The sequence below is a fragment of the Loxodonta africana genome, chromosome 12 (genome assembly GCF_030014295.1).
Source record: "Loxodonta africana isolate mLoxAfr1 chromosome 12, mLoxAfr1.hap2, whole genome shotgun sequence".
Classification (NCBI taxonomy): domain Eukaryota; kingdom Metazoa; phylum Chordata; class Mammalia; order Proboscidea; family Elephantidae; genus Loxodonta; species Loxodonta africana.
In genome coordinates, this window is record NC_087353.1 from 71,790,233 (window position 1) to 71,807,474 (window position 17,242).

Sequence of the window (17,242 nt, forward strand, 5' to 3'; positions counted from 1 at the left end):
AGGGCTGCAGGAATTGATGGAATACATACTGAGGTGTTTCAAGAAATGGATGCAGCACTGGAAGTGCTCACTCATCACTACAAGAAATTTGGAACACAGACACCTGGTCAAGCGCCTGGAAGAGGTACGTATTTATGTCTATTCCCAAGAAAGGTAATCCAGCCAAACACACAAATTATTGAACAATATCGTTAATGTCACATGCAAGTAAAATTTGATGAAGATGATTCAAAAGCAGCTGAAACACTGTATCGACCAGGAACTACCAGAAATTCAAACAAAATTCAGAAGAGGAAGTGGAACCAGGGATATCATTGCTGATGTCAGATGGATCCTGGCTGAAAGCAGAGAACACAGGAAAGATGTTTCCCTGTGTCTTATTGACTATGCAAAGGCGTTCGACTGTGTGAATCATAAGATATTACGGATAACATTGCAAAGAATGGGAATTCTATAACACTTAATTGTGCTCGTGAGTTACCTATACATAGATCAAGAGTCAGTCATTGGAACACAACAAGGGGATACTGTGTGGTTTAGTCAGGAAAGGTGTGCATCAAGGTTGTATTCTTTTGCCATACTTATTCAGCCTGTATGCTGAACAAATAACCTCAGGAGCTGTACTGTATAAAGAAGAATGGGGCATCAGGATTGGAAGAAAACTGCAATATACAGGTGAACGACCTTGCTTGCTGAAGGTGAAGACGACTTGAAGCACTTACTGATGAAGATCAAGGACCACAGCCTTCAGTATGGATTACATCTCAACAAAAAGAAAACAAAATCTTCACAACTGGACCAATAGCAACATCATGATAAACGGGAAAAGACTGAAGTTGTCAGGGATTTCATTTTACTTGGATCCACAATCAACACCCACGGAAGCAGCGGTCAGGAAATCAAAAGCCGCGTTGCATTGGACAAACCTGCTGCAAAAGACTCCTTTAAAGGATTGAAAAGCACAGATGTCATCTTGAAGAGTAAGGCACACCTGACCCAAGCCATGGTGCTTTCAATCACCTCATATGCATGGGAAAGCTGGACGATGAATAACAAAGACAGAATAAGAATTGACACCTTTGAATTGTGGTGTTGGCAAAGAATAGTGAATACACCCTGAACCCCCAAAAGAACAAACAAATCTGTCTTGGTAGAAGAACAACCCCAATGCTCCTTAGAAGAAAGGATGGCGAGACTGTGTCTCACATCTTTTGGACATGTTGTCAGGAGGGATCAGTCCCTGGAGAAGGACATCATGCTTGGTAAAGTAGAGGACCAGTGAAAAAAAGGAAAACCCTGAGCAAGATGGACTGAAATAGTGACTGCAGCAGTGGGCTCAAGGATAACAACCGTTGCGAGGATGACCCAAGACTGGGCAGTGTTTCATTATGTTGTACATAGGGTCGATATGAGTCAACGGCACCTAACTACAACAGCTTGCATGGATATTTATTATTGATCGAAGTAGGATGAAATCTTTGACAACTTCAATATATTTGCCATCTAGCATGACATGGTTTATTGGTCCAGTTGTGAGAATTTTTGTTTTCTTCACATTTGGGCGAAATCTATAGTGAAAGCTCTAGTCTTTGACTTTGATCAGTAAGTGCTTCAAGTCGTCTTCATTTTCAGGAAGCAAGGTTGTGTCAATTGATTATTGAATTTGTTAATGAGTGTTCCTCCTTTCTTGATGCTGTCTTATATAGCCCAGCTTGTAGGATTATTTGTTCAACATGCAGATTAAATAAATAAGGTGAAAAAATGCAACCCTGCCACACACCTTTTGCAATTTGTTCTGTTTGAACAATTGTCTCTTGTTCCATGTCGAGGTTAGGCATGAGCACAATTAGGTGTTCTGGAGTTCCCTTTACTTATAATGTTCCTCATGTGTGGAATATGCTTTGTTTATTAACTGGGCATTTCCTCTGTTCATCCTCTAGGACAGGCCCCTTGCCTTCCCTTACATTTGTACACACAGGTAGGACTAGCACATAAAACTAATCATCACAACACCTATGAAAATTAACAACAGTTCCTGTGTCCTACCTTGACCTCTGCATCCACCAGGCTATACAAGACACCCCCTCTCTCAGGGTCCCTGACAGGATCCAAGTCCCAACCTTGTACCCAGAGGCTTTTGCCACAGCCACCCAGGCCTGGCCACTCTCAGAGCCCTGGGCACAGGCCTCTACAGGGCCCCAGCATGAATTTGGAGCCAGGAAAGCACTCCCTGTTGTGACAGCTTCGATGGAGCAGGGCATGCCTGGACCATAGCCCCGTTTGCATGCAGTGGCCCCTGTTGGGAGTGCCAGGGCCCTCTGTGTGTCCTGTGGGGCCACGGGTCTGTGCATGTGTGTGAGTGTGTGCGTGCAGTTGTGTAATCTGTGTGGCTGTCTCTGAGTTTCTGAGTTAGTGAGTATATTGATTGTGTGTTGTGTTTTCTCATGTGGCTGTTGTGTCTCTATGCTCTTCTGTATGTGTCTGTGTGTCTGTCTCAGTGAAGAGGTGTATGTCATTTCTGGAAATCCATGTATCTCTGTGCCTGTGCCTCTGTGTGTGTGTGTATCTGGGCATGTGTTTCCTTGCTGGAGTGTCTGTGTGTATCTGTGGTTTGGATCTGTGTGCTTGTGTAAATTTGCTCCTTTGTGTTTTCCTGACTGTGTATCTGTGTGTGTGTGTCCATCGTGTGTCAGTTTGCCTGGGGGCTGTCTCAGGTGACCCTGAGTGTGTGTCTGTGTGTGCGTGTACTCCCTGTAGTGTCTCTGCCTGGATCTGCTGTGTGGGGCCCTGTGAGCCTATACATGAGCCCACATCAGTGTTCCCAGCTGAGAGCGGGTGTTCTCTGTTTATGCGTCTGTGTGCTCGTTCCATCTATACATTTCCCACTGAGTGTGTGTATGTGTTTGTGTGTTCCCCAGGAACATGCAGCCACAGAGGGGACTTCTTCGAGGGCCACCCCCATGTAGGTGAGAAGAGACAGTTTGTCCACCCTCCTCCCTCAGGCGGGGCTGGGTCCTTCCGTCACTGATCCATCAGCCTCTGGTGTGCTCCTGGTGGTCCCACCTCAGGCCCCAAGGATGGAGGGAGTGAAGGGTCAGTTCACAGGACACTCAACCAGGGGGCAGCTGCAGTGAGTTATAGTGAGTGGGAAAGGATCGGGGGTGGGGTTGGGGGAGTCTTGGGTTCCTGGGAGGGGTGATTGTGTGGGTGTCCTAGGGAGGCCTGGGGGTCTGTAGGGCTCTGTGTCCCTGGGGTGGTGTGAGTCGCTGGGAGTTGGGGAGAGAGTTGGGGCAGTTCTGGATCCCTGGCAAAGGTTTGGGTAGCAGAGATCTCTAGGGAAATCTAAGGAAGAGGGCTCCTGGGGCCTGGTTAGTGGTGAATGGGCAGCACACCTAGGGAGGACTTGGGGAGTCCTTGGGGCTCCTGGATCCCCAGAGAGCCCTCGTCCCTCACTCACCGTGGTGCCTAGGAGGTCGGGCAGTGGTAGCAGCAACAGCAGCGTTACTGTGAGGAGCAAAGGCAACAGACCCACTGGATGGTAGCAGGTGGTGGAGTAACTGGGAAATGAGTACAGGCACCAAGCAAGGGCCAACCCTGCAGACACTGCTCCTGGGTGACTTTTGGGCCCACCCTCGTGTGAGGCCCAGTAGGAGCCCAGCAGAGCCCGAGCCTAGGGCCACATGGAGTTTCCCTTCGGGCCTCAGTGTCCCTGGCCATGGAAACGGGCACATGGGGCCACCAGATGGTGCTAGATCCAGTAGGGAGAACCTTTGTGGCCTGGGTTATCTTGGATTGGGGATTGGGGAGACTCGCAGAGGAAGTTGTGAGAAGTGCTTAGCACAGGCCCAGGCACAGAGCAAGCTCACAAAACAGGACAAGTGTAGACGTTGATGGTGGCATTGTATTACTCCTCACCCCAGTCCTAGCACCCTCCTGGCAACCCCAAAGGGACAGAGCCGCAGGAGGAAGGGTCCTGGCTGAATTTAACTTCAAAGAGGAAAAATGTAGGAACCTAGGCGCTCCTGATCCCCTTTGAAATCAGCTTTCTCAACAACACCTCCCCCCACCACATAAGGGAAACTGAGGCGGTGAGGGGTATGCCCATGTTCACTCAGGGGGCCTGAGGTGAGTGCCGGTTCAATCCGCCCAAACTCCTTTTTCCGAAGTTCACTGAGTTTCATCTTGCCAGTGATGGTTTTGGGCAGCTCTGGGACAAACTCCACCTGGACAAGGAGAAAGCAAACCCGACCTGACTCAGTCCTGCTATCATTTCCTTCCATTTCTGACTCTTTACCTTGTCACCTGCACAGACCTCAGACAGGCTGACACCATGTGGGAGTCTCTGTGGGGTTCACCAGGTATCTCAGGTCCTCATCCTGACTCTCTGAAAGTGAATGTAGCGACACGATTTGCTTTGGCCAATGAACTGTGAAGTGTGTTACCTCTAGGCAGAAGAGTTCAGAACCCCTCAGATGGGAGGCTGACCATCCTGTCTTCCCATCAGCATAATACCTGGCAAGTGTCTACAGGGTGGCTGCACTTTATCCAGGTCCCAGGATGATGGGACATGGAGTAGAGTTCCCAGAAGACCCATGGCAATGAACTTTCATTGGTATCAACCTCTAAGATTTTTGGGCTGTTTGTTATTATGTTAGGCTGGATTCTGAGGCGAAGGAAAACCAGAAAAGCGTATATGTATATATCAATAAAATGGCTGACGCAGTTGTAGACTGGAAAGTCCCAAGTCCATGGATCAGGTTGGACGCTTCTCCTGATTCACGTAGCTGCAAGGGCTGGTAAACCCAAGTTCGGCAGGTTGGAGAGTACGGCTGTTGTTCACAGACTATGAAGATTGATGAATCCCAAGATTGGCAGACAAGACTGCAGGGAAGCTGCTAGCTCAAGTCCTAAGAACCGGAGGTCAGATGAACAGGAGCCAGCTGCAGGATTCAAATCTAGCAAAAGCCACTGAGCCCTGCCAGAATGTCCCCCCATACTCCATGCAGGCCACATGCCCACAGAAACTCCGTTTCAACTGATTGGCTACTTGTAGCAGATCCCATCTTGTGTGGGTACACCTCAGGTGTCCAGGTCATTGGTCATCGAGTGTGTGGTGCAGGGCATCACCTACAATCCTAGAAGGGCAGGACTACGTAGGGGTGATTGGAGCAGGCACAGGTATCTGGTTGCAGTTGGGGGTTATGTGCTGAACAAGGTTAGGGGGATGACAGCTGCCACTGAGCGCCGGGGTGGAAGTCACGTCCCTGTTCCCTAGAGCGCATAAGTGGATGAATTTTGTAGCTGGTCTCCGGGCACCCAGTACTGTTGGCTGTAGAGACTGAGAGGCAACACTTATCCTCAGACCCCTGTTGCGGGTGGCTAGGTGGAGTGAGTGGAGCCACCAGTCCTCAGGCCCCTGATGTGGGTAGGTAAGGACCCTGCTTTATGGGCAGGGTGGTGTCAGATGTCACGAATCTGCCACGCCCCCTTAGCTCTTGCAGTTGAAAATAGGCTTCAGGTATATACCCTGTTGTACTGTGGTAATGAGGGCGTATGCTGTTGAAATGGCCCCACACAGGTCTAGGCAGGGGTGAAGGGCATTCAAAGTCTGTGGATCCTTTGTGCCTGTATCTAGCCAAAGGGGCTGTGCCTGCCCTGAGTTCCTGGTTTAGGGGAGCTGGCAGATTATTTTTTCCTGTTTGTTAGTTTATTCCCTCTCCACAGCTGGCAGAATGGCTTGGGATGAGCTACAGGTTGTACTTGTGGCCCAGGGGGCAAGGCAATGGCTGTACCAGAGTGGGGAGGGGGTGAGTAAGTGGGATAGAGGTATTTCCCAAAGGGGAGAAGGGATTTTTTTATCCATTGTGGTAGGTTAGACACTTCCACTTAACGTTCACAGATTCAGCACTGCTTCTCCCTGGTACTGGAGGCTTGAACAGACTCTCCACCACTCAGTTTCTTCAGGTGTGGAAAATGTATCCCGAGCACTGCTGCTTGCCTTAGGCAGTATGAGCCAGCCGATCTAGGCTCCAGGGTGCTGGCCAGATCAGGTCTGGCAAATCCTTGGTGCTTCTGAACTGTGTCTCCCTCCCTGTAACACTGAGTCCAGATCCTCAACTTTGTATTTGGTGTTCAGGGCTCCTAGATTGTCATATATAATTGATTCAATTGTTTCTTCAGGTCTTTGCTGTAAGTGGGAACATAGGAAGCATCTGACTAGCCCACCGTCTTGGCGCCACCTTCCCTCAATCTCTTTTGTGATATAAAAGTGCAGATGGAGCAAGTAAGGAGGCAAACAGAGATAGATGCCACACCACATGAGATCTCCACAGAACCAAGAAAGAGAAGTTGAAGAGTGATAGGGACCGTCTCCTAGAGCCAACAGAGAGTCTTCCCCTATAGCTGGCACTCTGAATTCAGACATCTAGCATCTTAAACTGTGAGAAAATACATTTGTTAAAGCCACCCACTTGAGGTATTTCTGCTGTAATAGCACTTGATAACTAAGACAATAACCTACTATATGCTCTATGCTAAAGTCTGTGCACTGGAGAAGAATGTATGTACTACTGATGTTGGGTGGAGTGTTCTGTATAGTTCTACTAGGTCTAGTTGGTTTATAGTGTTGTTCAAAGCCTCTATTTCCCTGTTGATGTTCTGTATAGACATCAATACATTGTTCCATTTTTGAAACAACTATGACTGTAGAACTATTTCTACGCTCAGTTCTGTCATGTTTACTTCATCTGTTTTAGGGCTCTGTTGTTAGGTAATATCTTCTTAATGAATTGACCCTTTTATCAGTATGTAATGTCCTTGTCTGTTGTAACAGATTTTGACCTAAAGTCTATTTCATCTGATATTAATACAGCCATCCAACTCTTTTGGTTGCTATTTGCATGGAATTTGTTTTTCCCATCCTTTCAGTTTCAACCCATTTGTGTATTGGATCTAAAGTGCATCTCTTGTAGACAGCATATCGACACATGAAAACTTAGGGAAAGAGGTCTTTACCTACTATAGAAATGGGAATCAGTAGTATGTAGAGGGCAGTTTAAGTCATGAAAGTGGTTGTGAATAAGCGGAATGACTCAAGAATACAGTCAAGAACACAACTTTGGGGCATTCTTACTGGGAGATAGGGGCATGTCACTCAACCTTAGTTTCTGCAAAGGTGACTTTTTTGGGCCCTGATGTCCTCTCTGGAACCCTGTTGGCACAATGGGGAAGAGGTCACCAGCTAACGAAGAGGTCGACAGTTCAAATCCACACTCCTTGGAAACACCATGGGACAGTTCTACTCTGGCCTATGGGGTTGCTGTGAGTCGGAATGGACTTTATGGCGACAGGTTAATATCCACTCCAGCCCGAAGAGCTTTTGACAATTGTTGCGCACACTTATTTCAGACTCTTGCATCTGAAAGCCATGTGGCCAAGGATCAAGTGTATTGTTGTCATAGCAGACAGCAGGTGCTCAATAAAGCTTTGTTGAGTAAACAAATATCAGTGTAGACTCGGTGTGTACTTATCTTACATCTAATGAAGTTATGCCAGATACCAGTTATAAGATTCTTCTTTAAATGTGATTAATTTTGGTTGATAACTGATTTTCTCTAGTGATCAGGGTATTGGAAGAGGAGACTCTGGCAACTCTGTAATGCTCTTCAGAGACGGGAAGCATAAAGGTGGTTGAGGCCGTGGACATTTCAGCCTGGGAGTATGTGGAGGAGGCTGCTGATGAGACCCACATGGCCGGTTGGGTGGGGAAGGTGGACAAGAGCTGGGTAGCAAAGTAGAGCACCAGTCATGTGGTAGAGTGTGATGCCAGCCATGTGGGGGAGGGGGGGCCCCTTCCCTGTGGGCAAATTAGGGAGTGGGGACTCCAGCTGTGTTTGGGAGGGGAATCAAGGCCCAGGAACACAGTTGGGGGGTAAAGGGGAAGAGTCTGGCAGAGGTCCAGAAAGACAGCTGGGAGGAGGAGGGGGAGGGTGCGGCCTAGGTCCAGTAACACAGCTGGGAGGAGAAGATGGACTATATGGTTAAGGTCCAGGAACACAGCTGGGAGGAGGTGGGGGAGGTTTTGGCCAAGGGCCAGGAACACAGCTGGTGGGAGGAGGTGAAGGGTCCTTCCAAGTTCTAGGAACACAGTTGGGAGGAAGACTAGGGCTTGAGCAAGGTCCTAGGGCACAGCTGATAGGAGAAATGGTAAGGGCCTGGCAGAAGTCCAGACACAGCTGAGAGGAAGAGATGGATGGTCTGGCCTAGGTCCAGGAGCACAGCTGGGAGGAGGTGGAGGGTCTTTCCAAGTTCCAGGAACACAACTCAGAGGAGGAGGGAGAGGGTCTGGCCAAGGTCCAGGAACTCAGGTGGGAGGAAAAGGTAGAGGGTATGGCCAAGATCCAGAAACACAGCTGTGAAGAGGGGAAGGAGAGTCTAGCCTAGGTCCAGGAACACAGTGGGGAAGACGAGGGGGAAGGTCTGAACAAGGTCCTCAGCACATCTGGGAGGAGGAAGTCCAGAGTCTGGCAGAGGTCCAGGAACACAGCTGGGAGGAGTTGGTGGAGGGTCTGACTGAGGTCAAGGAACACACCTGGGAGGACGTGGTGGAGTGTATGGTGAAGGATCCAACCAAGGCCTGGGAAGACATCCTGGTAGAGTACTTGGCTCACTCCCCACGTGTGCTGATGGAGGGAGTTTATTGGGCAGTGTGTGACCAATCGTCCTGGGCAATGAAGGTCTCTCCTGCAGCCCTCTGATTCTGCTGAATAGAAACAGTTAAGTTTTTAAAAATATTCTTGTAGAACAGACCAAAGCACTTCAAAATATAGAAGCTGTAACAAAAAGATGTGGGTGTCATCACCTGGCACCTTCCACTCCACCAGCTCTCTATCAGCATCAGGAGGCAGAGCCAAGATGGCAGAATAGACAGACGCTTCTGGTGGGCCCTCTTTACAACAAAGACCCGAAAAAACAAGTGAAATGAGTACATTTATGACAAGCTAGGTGCCCGGAGCATCAAAGGCAAGCTTAGAAAACAAACTGAGAGGCAGGGGGAGGAAGAGACGGTTCAGAAGCAGAGAGGACTTACCAGACCTGCATCATGGAGAGCCCTCAGGCACCATTCCTGGGAGCGGTGGTGGCATGCTGGCACTAGTGTTCGGCCACAGTTTCCTCAGGGAGAAGCAGCCAGCCACACAGCCTAGTCACACCTACGGAACAAGAGAAGAATGGCGCTCTTGGCAAAAGCTAAGTACTTGTATATATTTCACCGCGCCCCCACCCCTGCCTACTCCCACACCAGCTTCACTGGCTGACTTCTTTGGGCCTGAGATAGGCCCTGTTGAGTGCCTAGAGCCATCCTCCCGGCCTTGCAGATGGAATAAAGTTGAAATTGGGGGAAAAGAATTTTCCAGCTCCACTAACTGGGGGAGCTCAGGACAGACGTGTCTCCTGTCCAGGCATAGATGGTCCATGGACTTTGAGTACCTTTCCCCGCTGCATGGACCTGTGTGGGCCTATTTTAGGAGAATAGGCCCCTGATGGCAGACTCCAACCGTTTCAGCTGTGCAGTGGAGAGGTGGGTGTTTGATGTTTGACATTGCTTTGCCTATTAAACAGGGTCCTCACCAACCCACATCATGGGCGTAAGGACTGGTGGCTGCACTCAGTTCACCCAGCCACCCACAACAGGGGTCCAAGGATAACTGGTACCTCCCAGTCCTTACAACGAAAAACACTGGGTGCCCATGGTCTGTCTGCTTTCCTCAGAGACACATGGGGGACGATTCTCAGCCCCCTGCCTTGTTCAGAGTCTGACCCCCTGCTGCAACCAGATACCATTACCTACACCAATCACCCCTGCCCCTCTAAGAGTGTAGGACAGAGCCTGTACCATACACTTAATGATCAGCTACCTGGACATCTGAGCTGAATTCATACAAGAAAAGTGAATGGACTCCTAGACTGATACACCTGATAACAGCTCTAGCCATCTGGGAAAAGGATGTCAGAGCTCCAAAGGCGAAAATAATCAAATTAGCTCCGTCAACCAACCCATTTGGGCATATCAAAACAAAACAAAGGCCATCTTGTGGGAAGTGCTGAAACAGGCACTCTTGGCTCAGCGCGGCCCGCTGCAATCTGTGGAGGCATGCGCCGCCCAGCCACCATCATGCCTGGGCACGTACAGGAAGGCTTCTGCTGCGTGGTCGCCAGCCGATTCGACCAGTTATTTGATGACGAATCAGATCCCTTCGAGGTGTTGAAGGTGGTGGAGAACAAGAAAAAAGAAGCTGGCGGAGGCAGTGTTGGGGGCCCTCTGGCCAAGAGCACACCCCAGACCAACTCCTATGAGGCAGGCAAACAGTTGAGTAAAGAGTCCCGGAAAGACCGCAAGAACCCACTGCCTCCCAGTGCTGGTGTGGTTGACAAGAAAGAGGAGACGCAGCCACCCGTGGCGCTTAAGAAAGAAGGAATTAGACGTGTTGGAAGAGGACCTGATCAGCAACTTCAGGGTGAAGGGAAAATAACTGATAGAAGACCAGAAAGGTGACTACCTCGGGAAAGACGATTTGAAAAACCACTTGAAGAAAAGGGTAAAGGAGGAGAATTTTCATTTGATAGACCAATCATTGATTGGCCTATTCGGGGCCGTGGTGGTCCTGGAAGAGGTCGAGGAGGCCGTGGACATGGAATGGGCCGAGGAGATGGATTTGATTCTCGTGGCAATTGTGAATTTGATAGGCATAGTGGAAGTGATAGATCTGGCCTGAAACAGGAAGAGAAACAGGGAGGTAGCAAATCTCACAACTGGGGACTATCGAAGATGAATTAACTGACTTGGATTATTCGAATGTGACTGAAGAAGCACCTGAAGGTGAAGAACATCCAGTGGCAGACACTGAGAATAAGGAGAACGAAGTCAAAGGTAAAAAAAAGAGGGTCCAAAAGAGATGACATTGGATGAGTGGAAGGCTATTCAAGATAAGGACCGGGCAAAAGTAGAATTTAATATCCGAAAACCAAATGAAGGTGCTGATGGGCAGTGGAAGAAGGGATTTGTTCTTCACAAGTCAAAGAGTGAAAAGGCTCATGCTGAAGATTCGGTCATGGATCATCATTTCCGGAAGCCAGCAAATGATGTATCGTCCCAGCTGGAGATCAACCTTGGAGACCTTGGCCATCCAGGACGTGGTGGCAGGGGAGGAAGAGGTGGACGTGGGTGTGGTGGGCATCCCAATCATGGCAGCAGGACTGACAAGTCAAGTGCTTCTGCCCCTGATGTAGACGGCCCAGAGGCATTCCAGCTCTGGCCTAACTGGGTGCCATAAGACAACCCTGGTTCCTTTGTGGACCTTCCCTCTGAGGCTTTGCATGCTTAAGGATCCCAAACAACTAAGAAATTAAAAAAAAAAAAAAAGACTCATTCATACCATTCACACCTAAAGACTGAATTTCACCTGCTTTGAAAATGAACTTCTCTTGCTACACAGAAGTAACAAATATGGCAGTCAGTTTTGTATTTAGAAATGTATTGGTAACAGGGATGTTTTCATAATTTTTAGAGATTTTGCATTCTTCATAAATACTTTTGTATTGCTGCTTGCAAATAAGCATTTCCAAACTTGAAATATAGATGTGAACAGTGTGTACCAGTTTAAAGCTTTCACTTCATTTGTGTTTTTTAATTAAGGATTTAGATGTTCCCTCAATTACAAAGTGAGTTTAAATATTGGACATAATATTGGTTTTTATACCTGCTTTGCATTTTCACACATGGTCAGCTGAGACATGTAAACTTGATTTGTCAAATTTTATGCTGTGTGGAATACTAACTCCTTTATGTATTTTAACTTAGTTTTAATATTTTCATTTTTTGGGAAAAATCTTTTTTCAATTCTCATGATAGCTGTTATATTTGCTAAATCTTTATATAGAAAAATATCAGTACTTGGACAAATTCAGAGCACATTGGTTTATTAACCCTTGCTCCTGCAGTGATGCATGGTTCATTAGGTTCAAATTATACTTGATTTACGATTTTAACTATATGACTTTTCCATTTTAAAAAAACAAATTAGATACATTATAGGTGAAAATTGTTTAAGCTTATCGTTGATAGACAAATCCTGTCGAGTGAAGTAGTTACATGGGTATGGATTTTTCCCCCCTCCAACAGAGTGGTGGAATAGTTTGATTTGGCTAATGCATAATATTTAAACTATGTAAAATGAGTGTCTGGCCCTTCAGTATGATTTGTATATTTGGAAGGTCCCAAAATCAAAATTGTACTTCTTTAAACAACTCTTTAACCCTTCCTTGTTCTGAAGAAGCCAAAGGGCACTGGCTAGTATGGTGAGAGGGGGAGTATTTTAATTTTTGGAATTTGGAAAGCAGGCAGTTTTACATTATAAGGTTGGAACAGCAGCACTATCCATGAAATACAAACAAAAATCTTAAAAAAAAAATAATAAACAAAGCGAGAAGCTACAACACAGTAAAAAAACATAAAATAAACTAATACAATAACTCATAGATGGCTCAGAGACAACAGTCAATATCAAGTCACATAAAGAAACAGACCATGATTGCCTCAACAAGCTCTCAAAACAAAGAGTCAAGGGATCTTCTAGGTGAAAGTGCATTCCTGGAATTATCAGAGGCAGAATACAAGAGATTAATATACAGAACCCTTCAAGACATCAGGAAGGAAATGAGGCAATATGCAGAACAAGCCAAGGAACACACAGATAAATCAATTGAAGAAATTAAAAAGATTTTTCATAAACATAATGAAAAATTTAATAAGCTGGAGAAATCCATAGCAGAAAGCAATCAGAAATCTGGAAGATTAACAATAAAACTACAGAAGTAAATGCAATAGAAAGTCAGAGGAGCAGAACTGAACAACTGGAAGGCAGAATTCCTGAACTTGAAGATAAAGCACTTGGCACTAATATATTTGAAGCAAAATCAGATAAAATAATTTAAAAACATGAAGAAAACTTAAGAATCATGTGGGATTCTATCAAGAGAAATAACCTCTGAGTGATTGGAGTACCAGACCAGGGAGGGATAACAGAAAATACAGAGAGAATTGTTGAAGATTTGTTGGCAGAAAACTTCCCTGATATTGTAAAAGATGAAAAGATACCTATCAAAGATGCTCGTCGAACTCCACATAAGGTAGATGTTAAAAGAAAGTCACCAAGACATATTATAATCAAATTAGCCAAAACCAAAGATAAAGAGAATTATAAGAGCAGCTAGGGATAAATGAAAAGTCACCTACAAAAAAAAAAAAAGGAGAGCCAAAAAGAATAAGCTCGGACTACTCAGCAAAACCATGCAGGCAAGAAGGCAATGGAAATTCTCATGAGAGCATTAAAACAGCAATAACAGAAACGTTGCTGTTGCGTCAAACCTACAGCGACCCTACGGGTCAGAGTAGAACTGCCCCCTGGGCTTTCCAAGGAGTGACTGGTGGGTTGGAACTGCCATCCTTTTGGTTAGAAGCCTAGTTGTTAGCCACTGTGCCACCAGGGCTGTCACGGAAGCATAGTCATCAATAATATTTTAAAACTGTAATTCTTAGTTTGTCTCATTTTCAATGGAGATAATTTTGTTTGTCGATTTTGATGACCTCAAAGAATTTTAAATTTCAGCTTTCTGAACCATCTTTCATAGGATCCTTTGGGATCATTAATGTTTTAAAAAAAATTACCAAGGCTCATTCCAAGTTGGGATAATATTGTACTAAGCACAATTCATCAGTCAGATGTAGATGAACTAAGAACATTAATGTATTTTTTAGTACCAACTATTGATATTTTACACAGCTTAAAACTCTATAAGATGAATCTTCTACAAGATATAATTTGCTAGAATATTTAAGAGCCAATCGAATGACTGCAATTTGGATGTTTTCATTGAAAATACATTTTTTCTATTAAAAAGTCAAGATTTGAAAACCGAATTTTTTTATATCTTCACTTCAAAGGTGAAATCAGGATGTCCATAATGTCCTGTTTAAAATATATCTATTCTCATAATAATTGATAGTTGGATCCAGTGAGTCATACATGTCCCATTCCTTTACTTTTCTTTATTTTCAAATTCAGAAATGTACTCATATGTCTTGTTAAAGTTTTACATTTACCGAACATGCTTTCAAAGTTACTTTTTCTCATTTGCCGTAAGCAAGGGGCTAGGCCTTGTAATAGGCATGGAGCTTGATACACAGTCTGGATTTCTTATTGGACGGCTTTATTGACTCTTTCCACTTGGTTTAAAATATCATCCCACATTCAGGAGTTGCATAAAAGGTTGTAATCTGTTTGCAGAAATATGCTTTTCATTTTGAGCAAAGGCACTTTCTCTCTTTGGTATTTTATGTATATTTTATTGGGATAATATGTGAATTTGTATGGGCATTGCCCTGATCACCATACATCTGAGCTCGACATCCATTGAATATCCTTATATGTTTATAATGCAGTTTTTAGAATAAACATGAGAATATCCTATCTGCTCATTTAATTAAAAAGAAGGTGATGTATCATTTGTTGTATATTTTAAGGAAAGCCTAGTGGCGTAGTAGTTAAGAGCTGCAGCTGCTAACCAAAGTGTCAGCAGTTCAAATCCACCAGGCACTCCTTGGAAACCCTGTGGGGCAGTTCTACTCTGTGCTGTATTTTGAAAGGTTGTTGTTGTTATTTGCCATGGAGTCCATTACGACTCACAGCAACTTTATATGACATAATGAAGTCCATCGTTGTGGCTGTCGTGTCAGTCCATCTCCTTGGGGGTTTCCCTTGTTTTTGTGGCCTCTTTATGTTACCAAACACGATGTCCTTCTCTAGCGATGGGTCTTTCCTGATTAAAAAAAAAAAATGACACGTCCAAAATAAGCAAAACAAAGTAGATCTTGACATCTTCATTTCTAAGGAGCCTCCTGCTTGTATTTCTTCTAAGACTGACTTGTTTGTTCTTCTGGCACTCCACAGTATATTCAATATTTTTTGCCAACACCACAATTTAAGTGCATCAGTTCTTCTTCTGCCTTCCTTTTTCATTGTCCAAGTTTCCCATGTATATGAGGTGATTGAAAAGACCATGGCTTAGGCCAGGGGCATCTTAGTCATCAAAGTAACTTTTCAGTGTTTGAAACTTTAAAGAGGTCGTGTGCAGCAGATTTGCCGAATGCAATACATTTTTTGATTTCTTGACTGCTGCTTGCATGGATGTTGATTGTTGATCCAAGTAGGGTGAAATCCTTGACAACTTCAGTTTCGTTGCCATTTATCATGACATTGTTTATTGGTCCAGGTGTGAGTATTTTTCTCTTCTTCACATTCAGGTGTCATCTATACAGAAGGCTCTGTGTTTAACTTCATCAGCAAGTGCTTCAAGTCGTCTTCATTTTCTGCAAGCAAGGTTGTGTCAGTTGAGTTTGTTAATGAGTATTCCTCCCATCCTGATGCTGTCTTCTGCATATAGTCCAGCTTCTAAGATTATTTGTTTAGTGTGCAGATTGTATAAGTAAGGTAAAAGGATACCACCCTGCCGCACACCTTTTGCAGTTTCTTCTGTTGGAACAATCGCCTCTTGATCTGTGTAGAGGGTAGGCATGAGCGCAATGTAGTGTTCTGAAGGTCCCATTATTTGTAATGTTACTCCTGTCTGGGATATGCTTTCATTATTAACTGGGCATTTCCTCTGTTGATCCTCTAGGACAGTCCCCTTGCCTTTCCTTACATTTACACACACAGGTAAGATTGACACACAAAATTAATCATCACAACACCTATGAAAATGAACAACAGTTCCTGTGGCCTCCCTTGACCCATTCATCCACCAGGCTTCATAGAACCCCCCACCCCACCCCTACTCTAAGGGCCCCTAACAGGGTTTGAGCCCCAACCTCGGGCCCAGAGGCTCTTCTCAAAGCCACCTTGCCCTGGCCACTCTCAGCGCCTTGGGCAGAGCATGAATTTGGACCCAGGAAAGGACTCCCTGTTGTGACAGCTTCAGTGGAGCAGGGCATGTCTGAGCTTTAGCCGTATTTGCCTGCAGTGGCCTCTGTTGGGAGTGCCGGGTCTGTCTGTCTGTCCTGTGGCACCAAAGGACTGTGCGTGTGTGTGTCTGTGTGCAGTTGTGTAATCTGTGTGGCTGTCTCTGTCTGAGTTTCTGAGTCTATGAGTATACTGATTGTGTTTTGTTTTCCTCTGTGTGGCTGTTGTGTATATCTTTGTGCCCTTTTCTGTATATGTGTGTGTGTGTGTGTTTGTGCATCTGTCAGTGAAAGGGTGTGTGTCAGTTGTGGAAATCCATATAATCCATGTGCCTCTGTGCCTGTGGTGTGTGTGGGAATGTGTGTCCTTGTTGGAGTATCTGTATTCTGGATCTGTTTCTGTGTGAGTTTGCACCTTTGGATGTTCCTGAGTGTGGATCTGTGTGTGCATGTGCCCATCATGTGACAGTTCGTCCTGGGTGGACATCTAGGGTGGCCCTGAGTGTGTGTCTGTGTGAGCCTCTCCATGAGCCCGCACCCTTTGCTCAGGTGTGTCTGGGTGGTCCTTATCTGCACGTCTCCATGCTTCCTGTGTGTGTACACTTCTCACTGAGTGTGTTTGTGTACCCCAGGAAGACACAGACACAGAGGGGACTTCCTTGAGAGCCACCCCAGGGGTGGGTGAGAGGAGACAGTATGTCCATCGTCCTCCCTCAGGTGGGGCTGGACCCTTCTGCCCCTGCTCCTCTCAGCCTCTGCTGTCCTCCTGGTAGTCCCACCTCAGCCCCAAGGATGGAGGCAGTGAAGGGTCAGTTCACGTGGCCCCCAGCCAGGGGGCAACTGCAGAGGGCTAGAGTGAGTGGGAGGGCTAGAGAGGGTCCTGGGTTCCAGGGGAGGTTCTGGGGGAGTCCTGGGTCCCTGGGAGGGGTGATTGAGTGGTTGTCCCTTGGGAGGGCTGGGTTCTGAGGGCTCCGTGTCCCTGGAGTGGGGCACGTAGCTGGAGTTTGTTGGGAGTTTTGGGGGAGTCCTGGATTCCTGGGCATAGGTTGAGTTGGGGAATTCTGTAGGGAAATTCAAGGGGGAAGGCTTCTGGGGCCCTGGTTAGGGGTGAGTGGGCAGCACACCTGAGAAGGACTTGGTTCCGCAGAGAGCCCTGGTCCCTCACTCACCATGGTGGCCAGGAGCTGTGGTGGTAGCATCAACAGCAGCGTTACTGTCAGGCACAAAGTG

The 17,242-nt window shown here is 46.1% G+C and overlaps 1 pseudogene; it reads left to right on the forward strand.

The window, feature by feature from the left end:
* The first annotated feature begins 9,706 nt into the window (after positions 1–9,706).
* On the forward strand, positions 9,707–13,892 carry LOC135232970 (SERPINE1 mRNA-binding protein 1-like; annotated as a pseudogene).
* Positions 13,893–17,242: the final 3,350 nt, after the last annotated feature.